The sequence below is a fragment of the Paramormyrops kingsleyae genome, chromosome 1 (genome assembly GCF_048594095.1).
Source record: "Paramormyrops kingsleyae isolate MSU_618 chromosome 1, PKINGS_0.4, whole genome shotgun sequence".
Lineage (NCBI taxonomy): Eukaryota > Metazoa > Chordata > Actinopteri > Osteoglossiformes > Mormyridae > Paramormyrops > Paramormyrops kingsleyae.
In genome coordinates, this window is record NC_132797.1 from 33,258,787 (window position 1) to 33,264,551 (window position 5,765).

A 5,765-nucleotide genomic window follows, 5' to 3' on the forward strand; every position below is an offset into this window, starting at 1 on the left:
AGCAATGTCTTTCTTATATGTAAATCAGGGTACATCACAGAACATATCCTGCATTCGGTTATCTCTCGGAAGTCGGAAATTCTGAGGTGTGTGACGTCATGTCCGACCAATCTCCTGTTCGAGCTACACATCTCGGAACAAACATGGCTGCCTCCATGAACACGCTGCTGTGTGTTGTTGCTTTATATTTTAGCAGATTTGGAGTGAGATTCTTTTTTCCGAGAGACCAACAAACAAGAAACACAAACTAATGAAACCACATTAAAAGCTTTATAAAATGTTTTAGTAGATCCATAGCGATATTATTTTTTCGAGAGGCAAACAAATTACAAACAAACAAAAGACACCAACAAGTTCAGTAAAAATCTGATATTGCATGCTACTGTAGTATACTGTTTACGGTCATGATATGGTATTCTGTAAATCAACCATGTACAATTATATTTATAACTATTAATACATTTAACTAAATCAATTAACAAAAAGTCACAGGGGAATCTCAGACAACAAAATTCTGTCCGACATGGACGTCAGAAAGGAGATGTGTTTCCGACGGGAAGTGACGTTTTCGTGATGTTTTTATCCAAGTTCTGACTCGGAGAGAGATGGGGGGGGGGGGGGCAGGGCCAGCCCGGCTCACTGTGGGGCCGTCACATCCCACCCGTGGCCCCTTAGATAATCCTGTGGCCCTCCTAGCATTTTAGTGCTGGAGATAAATTAAACAAAACATAACCAACTGGCGAGGAATTTCCAAGAAAACATCATTGGAAATCTCAAATTCATGGTCACACTCCGGTGGCAAGAGAATGGCGTGTGGTGGATCCACTGTCGATGTGGCTGACTGGCTGGTGCAGTTTCTTCAAATCTTCATGTTTGTCAGGCTGCATAGATCAACCAGATGAGCAGTAGGACCTAGATCATGCACCTGCTTAATTCAGGAGCTTCTGACCGAAATCAGCAGACATTTCAATCACAGATGTAGAGGTAAAAAAAAAAAGAAAACAGGGAAATTAAAATATTACAGAAATCTCAGGTAGTCATCATTCATTTATATGTTACACTATGATCCATTTGTGATTGAGATGAATGATGAATTTTCCCAGGGCCATGGAGAGGACCAGCCATCGAACTTCTCAGGTAGTCATCATTTATTTATACGTTACACTATGGTCCATTTGTGATTGAGATGAATGATGAATGTTCCCAGGGCCATGGAGAGGACCAGCCATCAAACTTACGGTGATGATACACAGGGCAACTTTTTGAGCAATGTTGCCGGGCAACAGATGAGACAAAGGACAACTCGTCTGGATCAGGGTGATCACAGCTGACCACTGCTAATAAAAAAAAATTCAAATAGAAATTTATTGCCCAATATCAATGGAAAAATGCCCAAGCAACATTGCCCAGTAACATTGCTCAAAAAGTTGCCCTGTGTTTCGTCACCCTCAGTCATTCTGCAGTACTGGGTATGTTAAACAGTCCTAGATAATGGACAATGAGAAAGCAAGGATGACTGAATCTGTTTCAATCTAAAACACACAGATTTAACAAAATCTGCACACTTTGCATCGTGGGACATCTTAAAATGATAGTAATACAGTAAGGCATTAACTCCCTGTTCAGACTCTCCACTGGAAATAACTGCAAGGACTCCTTAGCTGGTGTTTCTGCTGAGAAAAAAACAACACAGCTTTGAGCAGTTGAGTTTCTCCAGGGGAGGAGCTACAGTCTCACCCGTAGTGAGCATTTGAAGCCTGACATACATCCAAGGCAGGAAAAATGGGTAAAAAAGGAATCATGAGGAACGAAATCTCAAGGTAAGAGGAGCGAAACAGGAAATGATGAAGTAACGTGTTACACACTTATGTGTGTGTTTGTCAAGATTGTTAAGTCTTTCTTTTATCAGCTTAATACTTTAGCAAATACAGTGGTACCTCATTTCTTGAACTCATTAGAACTCGAATTTCTTAAAAGTCGAACCAACCAGTTCGAAAAAGAATTACCTAGAACTCGATCTGAATCTCAGAATTCAAACCGTGAATGTCGTACACGCGGGGAAATGAGTGACGTGGTGTCACGTCGATGCAAAAGCGAACAAGCAGGAAGCCGGGAAGCAGACGAACGGAGCTGTAAATACGGGTAAATGGGGTTTATTTGGATGCACGGAGAATATCACAGGATGAACGTTAATGACAGATCTGGGAAACAGAGGTAGACTTGGACTAATATACACTAAACAGGCCAAAACTAACATCAAACAGCTGGGAACAATCAAGGTGGTACACGTGGATAATGGGGAGGCGTGGCACACACGAGGATCGGACGAGCCGGGCGTGACAAGCGGCACGTTTCTCAGTAGAAACAAAGGGTAACGCTTCAGTCTCAGCCTCGCATTTGCTGTGATAGCATCATGCATGTTTACACTAGCTGAATACATATATTTAGACAGTAAAAATACATTTAGACAATGATAGACAGTAACAGTAATTATCATTATATAATAAAATACATTTAAAAATATAGATTTCTTATTAATTATTTTAATATTAATAAAATTGTCGTGCCGAGCGGGGACGGAACGGAGACAAAGGCGCAGACGTCAGGGTGTCAGGGAATATGGGGTTTAATTACAGGTAAGGCAGGCAAAACGCAGACGGACAATACAATGACCAGGCTGGGGAAACAAACTGAAACGCGGACTTAATACAGAGGACTAATGACAACAACCAGAAACAGCTGATGACACGGGGATTCCACACAGGGCTAACGAGGGGGCGTGGCACACGGAAGGAGCGGACGATCGGGACAGGACACATTGTTTTTTTTAACTTTACACATTGTTTGGATACATTTATTTTCTTACTTTACAAATGACTGTTTGGATAAATGTGCTTAGATGTGTTTAGTACAGTATATGCTTTTCTTGTTTTATCCGGTTCATTTTGTGTTTAAATGCTAAAAAAAACATATTTAGGTGTAATTTTTTGGGGCCGGGAACCCATTAATTGATTTTCCATTATTTCTTATGGGGAAAATTCAATCGCAACTCGAACTTTTTAGGATTCGATCCGGAGTTCTGAATGGATTAAATTTGAGTTCTGAGGTACCACTGTATGATTAGTATGATTGATAGTAATACATCATATTTACTAATCCAGGTTTAATATACCTTATGTATTCCTTACTGTACGGTATCACCTGTCAAACAAAGTCTGGCCAAATTGTCCTTTTCTTCACACACAGAGTAGGGCACACCCTGGGCACGATGCCAAGCTGGCACAGGACACACAGACATAGAATGTACAAACTTCACACATACATAGAGTCAAGAGTGAGCTTCGAACCCACAACCTTGGAGGCGTGAGGTCACTGACTCAATGGGACATTGCACGTGGCTTGCCCAGATACACATTCATTTGTTCATTTCTTTTATTCAGAACGATTAAAGTATTTCGACCCTTTTTCAACCCTGTCGAAACCGTTCAATGAGTTTAAAACTTTGCAGACTTACTCTGTTAATCACCATCAAAACAATTTATATTATCTGCAGCATCGACAGATTCAAGTCATTTAATTCAACCTAAAGAAACCCTTCAGGAGTGGAGCACAAAGCAGAGATGGGTACTAAGAAAGGGATCAGAAAAGGGTTCATTGCATAATAAATCAATATGGGTCCTGAGAGGCCTCCATCCCAACAAGGCCTGAAATTCAGGGAGCTGAGGGCGGCCTCTGCCTGCCCGACAGAAATTAGCACCAAAGGGTGTGCTGTTAAAATGCTGACCGCGTAATTTACTGATTTACAAGTGAAACGTCAGGCAAGACAGAGTGTCTGCCATGTTCCCCAGTTAGAAACTGTTCATTCTGCAGCTTTCAAGAACGCTGTTTGGATCGCAGTACTCAAAATCGCGTCTCTCACATAAATCGCCCGTATCAACGCTACCTGAGATCCAGCATCACACAAAGCTACTCAGGTTCAGTTCTGCTTCCTTTCAACCATCAATCCATTTTCTAAATGCTTATCCAGCACAGGACTGCAGATAAAATAATCAACTGGTAAAATGATCAATGACAGCAAAGCTGTTAGGCTTAAATAACGCTTGAAACAGTAAAAATCAAACGCAACGTTTCACTAACAGCAGATTTAACATCAATCAGCCATATTGGCTTGATCACAGATCAAGCTGAGCAAAAGGCTTACTGGGGACACTACTGAAGTTGTTTATTGTCAATGTGTGGCTCTCCAGCTCATTAATGAAAGTCTGCGCACAACCACATAGAATTTATTGTTGGAGATATTCTGTGAAAGTCACAGCAAGAGAAATACAAGTACCTACTAATGAAGAGATTAAGCGTTTGTGTCAAGAGAAAGAGGCCCAGTTTTTCTGTCTCGAAAAGGCTTCACCCATCCCCCACTGAATCAGACACATTCACGGGGAACATTACGCATTCTGAAGTCATTTTGCATCATTTCATCCCCAGAAAAAAGGGAACATCACACATTTGTTATCCGAAAGATTACAGTGGGCATCAAGGGTAACTTTCGGAACGTGATGTGGGGAGCGGCTGAAATCAAACCCTGAGACACCTGCAAAGGTCTCGCCGTCGGTGGGGGGCTGGCAGCTGACCTCCACTGGGGACGCATAACTAAGCTGACACTGACTCTGTGGATGCTCAAAGCAAGACACTCATTTGAATGAATTCAGTTGGCCTGCTGGGTGCCCCGTTATAGAAGGCAGCATGGTGTCAGAGAGAATAAGGCTGAGAGGCGCGGCCCACCCCCTCTGCTAATTACGCTGAGCGCATCCTTTAAAAAGCTGGCTTGGCCTGCCTGAATCAGCTTTTGTCTGAAGGGCATGTCTAGCGATTACACTTCAGCAAGGGCAGTGTTGTGTAGAACTGAATGTTTTTACATAGTCTCTACTGTATGTGAGTAAATGTACATGTAGATAGATATCAAGTATGAAAGTGCAAGTGTGCAAGCATGCTGAATCTGCACAGTATAGCAGGTACATATGGCAGGGTATAAACACTGAGCTCTGTAAGCAATTATAATAAGCAATGCATGTATATATTAGCAGATACCTGAATCTCTTTACTGAGGGCAGAAGTGCAAAAAGACCATCACAGGCATTTGAGGAGTCTGTGTGTGTGTGTGTCTATGTGTGTTTATGGATTATGTTTATATTACATTGTGGGGGACATTTAAAAAACCTGTTATTTTGATGCTGTGGGGACCATTTTTCATGTCCCCACAAAGATATGTGAATGCAATAAAAAAAGTCTCATATTTAGTTTGATTACTTATGGTTAAGGTTAGGGCTGGGTAGGCTTAAGGTTCATGTTTTCCCCATAGAAATCAATGGAGAATCCCCACAAAGATTTAATGACAAACCTGTGTGTGTCTGTGTGTGTGTGTGTGTGTGTGTTGTACTGACTCATGTCTGAACCGGAGGTCCAGAAGATCTGGTTGGAAGCAGGGAGGTCCAGTAATAAATGGTATCAGCTTGCTTCCTGTCAGCCAGACATTGGCGATAGAGGTCAAGGAGGGAGGGCTTCACGGGAGGAGAAGCCAGAATGTAAGAGGCTCCAGGAGATTAAGAGGCTCAGGAGACAATAGGACCCCAGTCACGGGTCAGGAGGTGGCACCTGGGGTGACGTCCCTCAAGCAAACCTGGCTGACGGCACCTGGATTTTCTGGTAAGTCAGCGGCTAGACGACACCAGGCCCAGGAAAGTTACATAAAGTCCTCAGAGCCGCTTGGA